Here is a 13,761-nt window from a genome sequence, read left to right as displayed (position 1 = left end):
TTAAGATTTTTTATTTATCTGAGAGAGAGAGAGAGAGATGAGTGGTGGGGGAGGGACAGAGGGAGAGGGAGAAGCAGACTCCCCACTGAGCAGAGAGACCCAACATGGGGCTCAATCCCAGGACCTTGATATCCTGACCTGAGCCAAAGGCAGATGCTTATCCAACACCCAGGCACCCCTCATGGCCACTCTTCTAAGACCATACAGCATAGTTTCTTATATTGGAAAAGGAAGAAAAATCAAAATCAAGAAGAAATGATTATGTGGGTAGCACAGTACCATCATAAGTATTCAGTGATGTTAGGAAGGAAGAAAGAAAGGAGGTAAGGAAAGAGACTGGAAAGCAGGGGGTAGGGAAGGAAGCCTATCAGAAATTTTATTTGGTCAGAGCAAGTGAAAGGATTTGCTTGGGTTTCCTTGTCCTTCACCTTCATACACAGAAGACAGAGCAAGACAATTTCCTTGTCCTTCACCTTCATACACAGAAGACAGAGACCCCATTATCCACATTTAGCAGTATGTCACTATTAACTAGATTTTAACAATCATGTTATACAATAAACGTGTTAATTAATCCAAAATAAAAAGAAGAAATTACTATGATTATGTATTTAAATCTTTCATTTTAAAAGCCATAAAATATTCGCAAATCTGCTAGCTACTTATTGTGGCCCTTAAATTTCACTTTGTCTCTTTAGTAGCCTACATCCCAAATGTAGATATAAATGTTGACAATATTTACATTCTCTATAACTCTCTAGCATAATTCTCTAACAGATGTAAGTCTATTTGGATTTTTCTAAGGCAGTCCAGAGAAGTGAAGGGGTTTTTCCTCACTTGGGGGAAAAAAAAAACACATCAGAATAGGTTTTATTTAATGTTTATTTTTAAAATACATGGATTATGTTTATTTTCTAAGAATATTAAGGGGCAGCAACCTACCTATTTGTGATAAAGTCCCTACAGGAAAGATAATACTAGACATATATAGGAGTACCTCGGTGGTGCATTCAGTTAAGCATCTGACTCTTGCTTTTGGCTCAAGTCATGGTCGCAGGGTCATCAGATCAAGCTCCATGTAAGGATCCATGTGGGGCATGAAGTCTGTTTAAGATTCTCTCTTAGGGCACTTGGGTGGCTCAGGTCATGATCCCAGGGTCCTGGGATACAGCCCTGCACTGGGCTCCCTACTCAGTGGGGAGTCTATTTCTCTCCCTCTCCCATGCACCTGCTCTCTCGCTCACTCTCTCTCAAAATCTTTAAAAAAAAAATTCTCTCTCTGCCTCTGCCCCTCCCTCGCTCTCTAAATAAAATTTTTTTAAGTTAAAAAAAAGAAAGCTATATGGCAGATAGTATTAGCAACTTGTATTTAATGAGCATTTACTAAGTTCCTTAAGGATCTTAAAACACCTGCCTTCACACCTTTAAAAAATATGACAATAGTTTGATGCTGTTATTTTAAAATATTTATCCTGGGGCACCTGGGTGGCTCAGTTGTTAAGCGTCTGCCTTCGGCTCAGGTCATGATCCCAGGGTCCTGGGATCGAGCCCCGAATCGGGCTCCCTGCTCGGCGGGAAGCCTGCTTCTCCCTCTCCCACTCCCCCTGCTTGTGTTCCCTCTCTTGCTGTTTCTCTCTCTATCAAATAAATAAATAAAAATCTTTAAAAAAATATTTATCCTATGCTCCTGTTTGGTCTTTTTGGCAATAACATTTTCCCTTGTTATTTTGCAAATTCACTATGATCCACCTCCATTTACTGCTTTACATAATTTCCCTTGGTTGTTCCATACTATTTTATGGGATAACCTACACATCTTTGTCTTCAAAACATGCATTTGCATTTTCTTCAGCACTGTTCTTTGAATTTCCATTTTTCATCTGTATCTTAGATAAGTAGCTCTTAGTTTAGAAGAATAAAGTACAAGAGAGAAAAAAAAAAGGGGGGATGGAAACAACTAAACTGAACTTGAATTTAAGAAGTTGCCAAACTGACACTTCCACTACTCAAGAAATTGCAGACTAATCTTTTGGTTGGATTCAAGTTATTCAGAGTGGAGTGAAACTTCCAGTCCACACACTTAACAGTTCTGGGAAGCCAGGATGGCAAGAGTGACCAAAATGATCAAGGTGTTATTTATTTATATCCATCTATAAAACAAATATTAAATGTAATTATTTTATCTATTTTTCTATGCCACTTTCTTAGATAATGACTAGTGATACCACCACCACATCCAAATGCAGAGCTTCTTCCTACATAGTATGATCCCCACATACCCATATATCTAGATGCCTTGTATATATAAAAGCAGGAGGTAGATGGGAGAATGGGTGAAATAGGTGAAGGAAATTAAGAACACACTTATCATGATGGGCACTGAGTGATGTATAAAATTCTCGAATCACTATATTGTGCACCTGTAACTCATATAACACTGTAAGTTAATTATACTAGAATTAAAGGGGGAAAAAGGCACAATCAAGAAACATGCTTCAGCCTGTTTTAATGCTATATCACTTCTCTCAAGATAATTATAGACACCAACTATTGTTCTATGCTCGGTATGATTCATAGATTTGTTGCCTTTGAGGTTTACTAGGTCACTTTTAAAATCTTAACTAAAATCTAACTTTAGATACAGAGGGCATTACCAGTATCCTTCCTTTGCCTCTCTGTGACAAGGCATATTCACCTGCAGAATAAAATGTAAGCTATTTATATACTATTAACAATACTACTTATATCAAAGGGATAATTTTTTATATATTGACTTCTGTAAAGTAATAAAGATTTGACATTTTAAGGTTATATTAACTTTTTCCTTATGAATCTGTCTTTTCCTAGATTTTATAATTTTTTTCTTTTAGCATACAATATATAAATTCCATTTATCTATTACAGAGGAACTAGTTACCCATATTATCCAGTTAAGATAGTAAAGATAAATACTATATAATAGATATTTAGGAATACTAAATTTTTTTCATAAAATACGTCACTGTCTGATTTTGGTGGATAAGCAGCTAATAAGGAGCAGCTTAAAAATATATAATTCACTGGTGATTTTTCAGAACTACTGTGTTCTAATAACAAGAAACAAGCCAGGGATGATAAACATTTCAATATCTACTTTGAGGCCAGGCAGAGCACAATTACAGGAACAATTATTTCATATACACACATCCATATATTTGGGTGAGAGCCTAGAGAATTTATCACATGAAAATGCAGCCAATATAAAAGTACTGTGTTTAGATAAGGTAAATGGTTTGTTTTAGATATCTCTTATCAAGACCTAGGTTTAGAGCACAGATCCCCTTGCACTAAAATTAAAGCAGCACAGCCTTCGCCTACACGTCTAGGAAGTGGTGTTAGTCCTGCAGCAGAGGCAATAAGGGGTTTACATGCTATTTCTCTTGCTAATAGAATGAAGACAGACTTACTAACTGGAATTGTTTTTCTATTTTCCATCACAATTTTGCTTCCTTCTCTTTATCTCTTTTCAATTTATGTTCTTTTCTTTCTCTCTCTCTCTCCCAACACCCTTCTTCCAAAAACGCCTCACATATCCCAAAGCTTTAAATGCTTCACTTTTTCCTAGAAAAGTTATTAGAGATCATCATCCATGGGCAAGAAAAACTGAAGAGTAGGAGTCCAGTGGACTATAACAGAATACTGTAAGACTGGGGATATGAAAGAGCAAAAGAGCAAAACCACTCAAAGAGATCTGGATAAACTCCTTAACCATGCAGCAAAATGCAACACGAAGTTGAAAAATTACTGTTATCATCAAAAATTATACAGAGAATAGTACACTGCTTTTCAGGACAGTATGGTCTTGATTCAGCATAAATAATATGCAAACTACAGGGCAAATAACCAAGCTAAAAATAACAAAGGAATGCCCAGAAACAAAGTAAACCAAAACCAAGAAATCCAAAGCTTGCAAAAGCATCCAAAGAGTATGCAGTGTGTCTGTCTTTAAGTACACTGAAGCCTAGTATTGAATAATGTCATGATTTCTATATCTCCCTTTTGAACTTACACATACTAAGCTATTCTTCCAGTCATTATTAATTTTTAAAATCACCTATTTATCAAAATAAAACATGCTCATTGATAAAAATTGAAAAAGTGTATTAAAAAAAGTTTGACAAACACCTAAAACACATATTGTTGTTAATATTTTGGCATATTTTACATTTTCTTTTTAATTTTACTGTTTTTTTAAAGAAGTTCCTGCCGCATTTATAACTTGAGTCTTCTATTTTCACAACGTATAATTCTTTATATTTATCTCTATTGGGAAATTTATTTTTTTAAAGATTTATCTTTGAGAGAGAAAGAGAAAAAGAGAGAGAGCACACGTGCCAGGGAGAAGGGGCAGAGGGAGAAGCAGACTCCCCACCGAGCAGGGAGCCCAATATGGGACTCGATCCCAAGACCCTGGGATTATGACCTGAGCCGAAGACAGATGCTTAACTGACTGAGCCACCCAGATGCCCTCTCTTGGGAAATTTAAATGGTTTCATTTCACTGGATTACTGTATTGCTTAAACCATTATTAAATAAGCACCACCTTTAAACATTAGTTGGTTAGATAAATGGGCATTACCTCTTCATGATAATTAGAGAACTATATTAAAGTCCTGAACATCACCAGGATATACTGGGTTATTGGTCAGTAGTAAATGCTAGGGTGTGCCGCCCATGCTTTCCCTAACTTCAGATTAGGGCCCTTATTTCCTCAGTTGCTAGAAGTGTCACCTGCTGCCAGTTCACAACTGAATCCCTCCCCTAGAACTCTCACCAGCCCAAGAGAGCTGCCTCAGCCTGGCTTGAAAATCTTCCCCAGTTCCTGGGGCGCCCGGGTGGCTCAGTCATTAAGCGTCTGCCTTCAGCTCAGGTCATGATCCCAGGGTCCTGGGATCGAGCCCCGCATCGGGCTCCCTGCTCGGCAGGAAGCCTGCTTCTCCCTCTCCCACTCCCCCTGCTTGTGTGCCCTCTCTCGCTGCGTCTCTGTCAAATAAATAAATAAAATCTTAAAAAAAAAAAAAGACAAATACCACATAATTAAAAAAAAAAAAAAAATCTTCCCCAGTTCCTGATCTACACATGGATACTAAGCCCCAGCCCTCCTGTTTCCACTCCCACCTCCCAGGGCCACCCAGTTGCAGCACTCCTTGTGGCCCTGCGGTATGGGTGCCAGATCTTGCTTCCTTCATCCCCTCCCTCCCAGGATGTTTTATTCCATTGGAGCTGTTATAACAAAATACCATAGACTGAGTGGCTTATGAACAAAAGGCTTATTTCTCACGGCTCCGAAGGCTGGGATGTCCAAGATCAAGGCACCAGCAGGTGTGGTATCAGATGAGGCCCTCTTCCTTCTGTAACCTCACTTGGCAGAAGGGGTGAGAGAACTCTCTCGGATCTCGTTTATAAGGGTACTAATCCCAATCATGAGGGCCTCACCCTATAAAATAACCACCTCCATAATAACATCACCTTCAGGGTTAGGATTTCAGTGTATGAATTTGAGGGGTCACAAACATTCAATCTGTAGTACAGGTTTTGATACTGAGAGGACTCCCCAACAAACATGCTGTAAGCAAATCTCTATTTCAGGGTCTAGGATTAAAGACAGTTTATTTCAAGTTTTCAAACACCAAACAATCCGTAGGAAATAATATCTATTTGTTATTAAGTTGGAATCTATAAATAATTCATTCACTTATGCCCTGTGATTCAATTAATGATTGCCTATCTTATATTATAATTTACCTGGATTGAGATATACATTACTTAGCAACATTAAGACAATATATACTCCTTTTATGTGCACTCATGATAGTGTTCATAACACGAATCTTGGTTTTTACCTATTTAATAATTTTGTTGTTTGACAATATGACACATACTATTTCTTATATGTGTTATTCAATCATTTCATAAGCATGATAAAAAGCACTATATATCTGTCCTATAAGTTTTTGTAACTGTATGTTAATTTATACTTAAAATGTTCAAAAGTGGATAAATCCTCTTTTAAAACAATTTTATGGGAAATATGAAAAAAAATTCCTTAAAGATGTTAAGATGCAGAAGATGTGATCTGCTCTTTCTCTTTGAGAGAATGTGTCTAAAGAAATTAGCAGAACAAGCAGGATGTGCCCGGTAACATCAGTAACCTAATCACAAAGACGATCTTAACGTGATATGACCCAGGGGGATGGCACAGGAGATAAAATACCATGTATCTTCATTATAATTTTGACACATGAGGTGAAATGAAAGAATTAAAAAGAAACCCAGTTGTCTGAGAAGCACAGTTTTGTTCTGACCATGAAAGAAATATAATCCACAGAGGAAATTTATATTGAATTAACAATTTGAGTAAGTCAAACCTGATACCTTATGCCATTAGGACAAAGGGTAGACAATGATCACTAGAAAAACTTTAAAACACAGTATTTTGTATTCTCTGATGCTTCTGATCCTAAGAAGTAATGATTATGTAAAATGCATTTGATAACAAATATTCATAAATAACATTGTAGTGTAATTAGGTACCCCTAGACTCTAAGTTCCATTATCCCAATGAGCAACAGATTTTTGTGTGATTTCTTGCTTAAAAGTAGGTCAAAGAATGTCTGAGAGGCCACCCTTTAGGCCAGTGTCTACAATAAATGTTTCTAACTGCACTCTTAAATTTTGTCAGTCACCTGAAAAAATTGTATTATACTTCTCGCAAGTAGGGCTGGCCAAGTGAGTAAAAATAGCTCAAGCACTTCTTAGCAGTCAAAACATACCACTCAAAATCCATGCCACAAATGATGTTCTTAGACAAAGCTCAGCCCAGTATAACAGACCTCAAGTGTAACAAAATTCACTATTCCAAAATCAATTGCATTGGAGAACAAAGAAAGAAAGGAAAGAAAAAAGCAGAGATAAATGTTACATTGATCTCTAAAACTGAGTTTTTTTTTTAAAATTACTATTCAATGAACACATTGAACTAATAAAAAATATCCCTTAGGAGTTAATCATAAAAATCAGGGCGCCTGGGTGGCTCAGATGGTTGAGCGTCTGCTTTCGGCTCAGGTTATGATCCCAGGGTCCTGGGATCGAGTCCCGCATCGGGCTCCCTGCTCCTTGGGAGCCTGCTTCTCCCTCTGCTTCTTTCTCTCTCTCTCTCCCTCTCTTCTCTCTCTCCCTCTGTCTCTCATGAATAAATAAATAAAAAATTTTAAAAAAATAATAAAAAAAATTTAAAAAAAGGAGTTAATCATAAAAATCAATTTTTATCTATTGAATTTTCTCATGGCATAGTGGTTTCAAAACATTTAGAGGTGCAGAAAACATTGCTCTTTTAAAAAATTTTTTTAAATATGAACGCTTCACAAATTTGCATGTGATCCTTGCACAAGGGTCATGCTAATCTCTTTCATTCCAATTTTAGTATTTGTACTGCCAAACCGAGCATAATATTCTCTTTGTAATAGAAATCTTGCTTTTTCTATATACTGTTGTGGAAATACTAAAAAAAAAAAAAAAAAACTTGTAGAAAATTTTTGATGTATAATTTAACGTTCTTGATTTTTATTTTACTCATGTTAGCAGATAGAAAAAGTTGACCACCAAATGAGTTGAGCTTTAAATACATACTAGAAATTGATTCCCTAAGTAAAGTCTTTATTGGTAACTTTCAGTTTGATATATTATTTTAAAGACCGAAGACTGCTATATAGAAGGATAGGACACATACATTTAATATACAGCAAGCCAAGGTATTCTGGCAGAAAGAGACTAATATGAGTCACTAATATACATATTAATTATTAGATAGTTTACAAGGAGGTAATGCCATCTACTTTATGAGTAGGTTAAAAAGTATATTCTTGGGTTTCAAAAATATGAGCAATAGGTATTGAACAGCATGTTTACTTAGCAGAGCAAACATAGAAAGATTCAAGTTATATTACTAAATGTATTATTGTTAAGCATCTTAAAATTGAGATGTTGCCCAATATTCTAAAATAGCAAAATGTAAGAAAGTAAAAGACTTATTATTCAAATGATAATAGTGCTAAATTTTTAGAAGGATATAGAATTTATTAATGCTTTAGTGTCCTCATAAATAAAGTATGTATTTGATATACTTTGCTCTACAAATATTTCCTAATGGATACAGAGATACCAAGGCTTTACTTTGCACAATCTTTCATATAATTCCTAAAATAAGACATCCCAACTCATTTTTGAGCTGGCAAATAACAGGTAATATTTGATTTAAAAAAAAGTGTGTGGGAGGTGGGGGGGAAGCTGATACCAAAAATGGCAGCTTACTTGGAGCACTTGTATTATTTTAAATACTATTTAGTATGAGTGAACAATTCCTGTTTCTAAAAACCATACATCTATTCCACAAGCTAAAAAATAACATCTGTATTATACTTGACACAACATACTTGGTGTTCACATACATGTAACTTAATCTCTCATAAAAACCTCTTAATTGTACCAATAAATCTCTCTCTTAAGTCAATTCACTTCTCCAATTCTACCACCACAAATCTTAATCAAGTGACCTAATTCAAATTTCATCTGAACTACTGAATGACTTCATAAAGGACCTCCACAAATTTACTTTTTCCTCTTCATCTTGATAAATTAAAATCTATAAAAAAAATCAACACTCAGACTAAAAACTACTAGTCTTTATATCACCTATAAGGTCTACATTCTGTCATGCTCATTTTTGTCACAGGAATATTTTACATGCCATTTTGGTGTGGGATTTCGTCTGTTTCATTACTCATTTCCATGAGCTTGAAAGATTATCAAGCATATGCCAAAACTCAAGAAATGTTTTCTGAAAGAATAAACATCGGGTGAACTTAGAACACAAATCAACGAAATTGAGCACAGAAAATCAATAGAGACAAAACCAAAAGCTGGTTCTTTGAAAAGATCAGTAAAATTTGTAAGCCTCTAGCCAGGGTAACCTAGAAAAACAGATAGTTCACAATTACTAATATCAGTAATGAAAGAAAAAACATCACAAAATATCCCATGGACATTAAAAGAATAAAGAAATACTATGAACAACTCTATGACTATAAATTTAGTAACTTAGATGAAATGGAACAATTCCTTGAAAGACAGAATTAGCCAAAATTCACCCAAGAAGAAACAGACAATCTGAATAGGCCTGAACAAATCTTTTACAAGCTTTTTCTTTTCTTCCTTTTTTTTTTCATTTTTTTAAAATTTTTTATTGTTATGTTAATCACCATATATTACATCATTTGTTTTTGATGTAGTATTCCATGATTCATTGTTTGTTCATAACACCCAGTGTTCCATGCAGAATGTGCCCTCTTTAGTACCCATCACCAGGCTAACCCATCCCCCCACCCCCTTCCCCTCTAGAACCCTCAGTTTGTTTTTCAGAGTCCATCATCTCTCATGGTTCATCTCCCCCTCTGATTCGCCCCCTTCATTTCTCCCTTCCTACTATCTTCTTTTTTTTTTTAACATATAATGTATTATTTGTTTCAGAAGTACAGGTCTGTGATTCAACAGTCTTACACAATTCACAGCACTCACCATAGCACATACCCTCCCCAATGTCTATCACCCAGCCACCCAGTCCTTACACCCCCCACCACTCCTAATCTATTAAACAAATTGAATAAACAGTAAATAAACTTCTAAAGTAGAAAGCACGAGGCCCAGATGAGTTCACTGGTGAATTTTATCAGAAATTTAAGGAAGAAATTATACCAATTCTCTACAATTTCTTCCAGAAAGATAGAAGGAAAAGGAATTTTTTTTTACTATGTTAGTCACTATACATCACATCATTAGTTTTTTGATGTAGTGATCCACGATTCATTGTTTTCATATAACACCCAGTGCTCTATGCAGTACCCTCCTTAATACCCATCACTGGGCTTTCCCAACTCATTTTATAAGACCAGAATTACTGTGACACCAAAACCAGACAAATATATTACAAGAAAACTACAGACCAGTATCTCTCATGAACACATATACAAGTTTCTCAACAAAATATTAGCAAATCAAATCCAACAATGTATGAAGAATTATATACCATGGCCAAGTGGGATTTAAATGAATCTAGACACAATCTTACATTCTTCACAAAAACTAACTCAGAATGGATCACAGACCTAAATACAACATGTCAAACTATATGACTATTAAAAGATAACATAGGAGAAAACCTACCTAAATGACTTTAGGTATTTTTATTTATTAATTTTTTCTAAAGGCTCACTCTTTTTTTTTTTTAGATTTTAATTTATTTATTTGACAGAGAGAGACACAGCGAGAGAGGGAACACAAGCAGGGGGATGGGAGAGGGAGAAGCAGGTTTCCCCCTGAGCAGGGAACCCGATGCGGGGCTCCATCCCAGGACCCTGGGATCATGACCTGAGCTGAAATCAGACGCTTAACTGACTGAGCCACCCAGGCGCCCCTAGGTATTTTTAGATACAACACAAAAGGTATGATCCAGAAAAGAAATAATTGATATACTGGACATCATTAAAATTAAAAACTCTTCTGTAAAAGAGAGAATTAAAAGAAAAGTCACAGACCAGAAGAAAATATTTGAAAAAACATCTGATTAAGCACTATAATCCAATATATACAAAGAACTCTTAAAACTCATCCATGAGAAAACAAACAACCCAGTCATGTTCACTGCAGCATTATTCACAATAGCCAAGACATAAATAATTTAAGTGTCTGATGATGTGTGAATGGATAAAGAAATTGTAGTTATGCACACACATAGACAAGCATTGGGATATTATTCAGCCTTAAAAATGAAAATGATCTTGCCATTGACAATAACATGGATGAACCTGGAGAATATTTTTCTAACTGAAATAAGTCAGACACATTAAGAATAATACCACACGAATTCACCTATATCCAGAATCTAACAAACTCATATTCATAGAAACCAAGCAAAACACTGATTAGTAGGGATGGGGGGTGGGGGAACAGGGACATGTTGGTCAAAAGGTACAAAGTTGCTATTATGTAGGACAAATAAGTTCTAGACATCTAGGGCACAGCATGGATAACTATAGTTAATAATACTGAATGGTATACTGGAAATTTGCTAGAATTAGATTTCAGATGTTCTTACCACACACAAAAAAAGTAACTATGTGAGGAAATGAATATGTTAATTAGCTTGACTATAGTACTCATTTCAGTCGTATATGTATATCAACACATTGTATTATAGGCCTTAAATTTTATTTTTATAAAAGAAAATTACACAATTAAAAGAATTAGCCGAAGACCTTTACAGAGACCTCATCAAGAAAGATGTATAGATGGAAAATAAATGCACAAAAAGATGCTCTATGTCATGTTATCTGGGTAATACAAATTAAAACAAAAATACCACCACATACCTATTACAATGACCGAAATTCAGAACACTGACCATATCAAATTCTGGCGAGCAAGTGGGGCAGCGGGAATTCTCTTACATTGCCAGTGGGAATGAAAAAATGGTAAAGACACTTTGGAAGACAATATGGCTGTTTCTTGTAAACTTACTCTTATCCTATGATCTAACAGTTGGGGTTTTTGGTATTTACCAAAAGAATCGCCAATTTATGTCTCCACAAAAAACTGCACACAGGCGTTTACAGCAGCCTATTCATAACTGCAAAAGTGTGGAAGCAACCAAAACGCCCTTCAGTAGGTGTATGAATAAATAAACTTGGTAATCTGGACAATGGAATATTATTCAGCCCTAAAAAATGAGCTATCAATCCACTGAAAGACACGGAGAAAGCTTAAAACACGTTTTATTAATTGAAAGAAGCCAATCAAAAAAGGCTACATACTGTATGATTCTAAATGTAGGATATTCTGGAAAAGGCAAAACTATGTAAAGAGTAAAAAGATCAGTAGTTTCCAGAGAGGAGGAGGGAGGAAGGGATCAATTAGTCAAGCAGAGGATTTTTAGGGCATTGAAACTACTCTGTATGATATTATAATGTGAATATCTGGACAATACATTTGTCCAGACCCATGGAATGTACAACACCCACAGTGAACACTAATATAAATTAAACTATGTGATAATGATGTATCAATGCATCAGTTATAACAAATGTATCACTTAGATGGGAAATGTTGATAATGGGGGAGACTATGCATAAGTGGGAGGCAGGAGGCTTATGAAAAAAATCTCTGTACCTTCTACTGAGTTTTGCTCTGAATCTAAAACTGCTCTAAAAAAACTAAAGTCTATTTAAAAATGAACTTTAAGATCCTTTCTTATACTAATATTAGATAACCATTGGAAAAATACAGTTGTTCTTTACTTTCTAGATTGAAGTAAAGAAAAAATAGATGCATCATGCTGCCTTGTTAGCAGCATCACACACAGTCAGTTTGTTAACAAGTAATAGGGAGGATGACACAGAAGAGGGAGGAGGCAACAGGTTCAAAAATAGAAAGAAAAGAAATTAAGTTAGAGAGACTTATAAACCTAAATACATGACCTGACCAATTGAGAAATGGGCATTATCCTTAAATTCCTCCCCAAGAAAAGAAACACTATCGTTCAACTTCAATTTGAAAACTTCTGGTAATGAGCAATTGGCAACTTGCTACAACACAAGACAGAATTTTTATTTTTTAATGGAACTCATTCTTACAATTGGCTTCCCTATAACTTCCATTCACCAGGCTTAATTCCAGATTTGGAGCTAAACAAAAATCAATCTAATTATACTCCTACACAGCAGTAGCTTCTCCCATGATAACTATTACATCTTTACTATGTCTTCTTTCTATATATTTACAATTCCTTTTGGTGTTTCTAGTATCATAGGGTTTCTATTAATGTGTCTTTCCCATTTTACATTTCCACTCTTCTGCAGTTTGTCAATTAGCTCAATTCCCATATTTTGGTGATTTCCTTTCTTCATTGAAAAAATGTATTTTTTTTTTTTTTGTATTTTTACATATAGCCTGGTTACCTTAGTTTGCTTGGCAGCTTTGCCACACAACTAAATAGTACTGAGTTTATGATGTACTAAAGTTCTATCTTTTCTGTGTTGGGTTCTGATAAAAAAAAAAAAAAGAATCCTCCATGTCCTATATATTGAGTTTTTTTAATCCAGTTTTATTTCTGCCATTTAAAAATTACACTTTGTTAATAAAAAGAAAAGAAATAAAATCACACTTTGTTAGTTTCTTGCCTACGCCAAATGCCTTCCCTTCTCAGATAGGTTGCACGTGTTGCTCTATCTTGAATGCTTTTTCCTCTTCATTTTAGTCTTTCTTATCCATTACTCCTTCAAAAAGGTTTTTCCTTTTATATCACTTTATATCATCACCTCTATTTCATCACCATCATTTACTATATCAGAAACCTCTCTACTATTTACAAGCACTTACAGATGTTACTTGTAACATCTTGTTACTTGTAAGGAATACTTGTAAGATTTCCTCAATAATAACAATTTCCATAAAGACTTATGTCTGTTTTGTCCACTATTTTATTCTAGCACCAGTACAGTGCCATGTATCTATTAGATATTAAGAAAATTAATCAAAATTTGGAAATAAGGCTGTAGGAGGAAGATATGACCTCTCAACATCATGCTAGGACAACGTTTAACAAGCTGGCCTTAGAATTAGTCAAGTCCTGAAGACAATTTACTTCCTGCTTCGCTTACCTATTTATTGTAC

The 13,761-nt window shown here is 35.2% G+C and overlaps 1 non-coding gene across 1 annotated transcript; it reads right to left on the bottom strand.

The window, feature by feature from the left end:
* Positions 1–7,384: 7,384 nt before the first annotated feature.
* LOC113910649 lies at positions 7,385–7,486 on the bottom strand. The gene has a single exon (XR_003516154.1). It is a non-coding gene; the product is annotated as a U6 spliceosomal RNA (small nuclear RNA).
* Between the last annotated feature and the right edge of the window lie 6,275 nt (positions 7,487–13,761).

This window comes from Zalophus californianus, chromosome 6 (genome assembly GCF_009762305.2).
Source record: "Zalophus californianus isolate mZalCal1 chromosome 6, mZalCal1.pri.v2, whole genome shotgun sequence".
Taxonomy (NCBI): domain Eukaryota; kingdom Metazoa; phylum Chordata; class Mammalia; order Carnivora; family Otariidae; genus Zalophus; species Zalophus californianus.
Note: the sequence above shows the minus strand (reverse complement) of the source record. Positions and strands in the feature narration are given on the sequence as shown.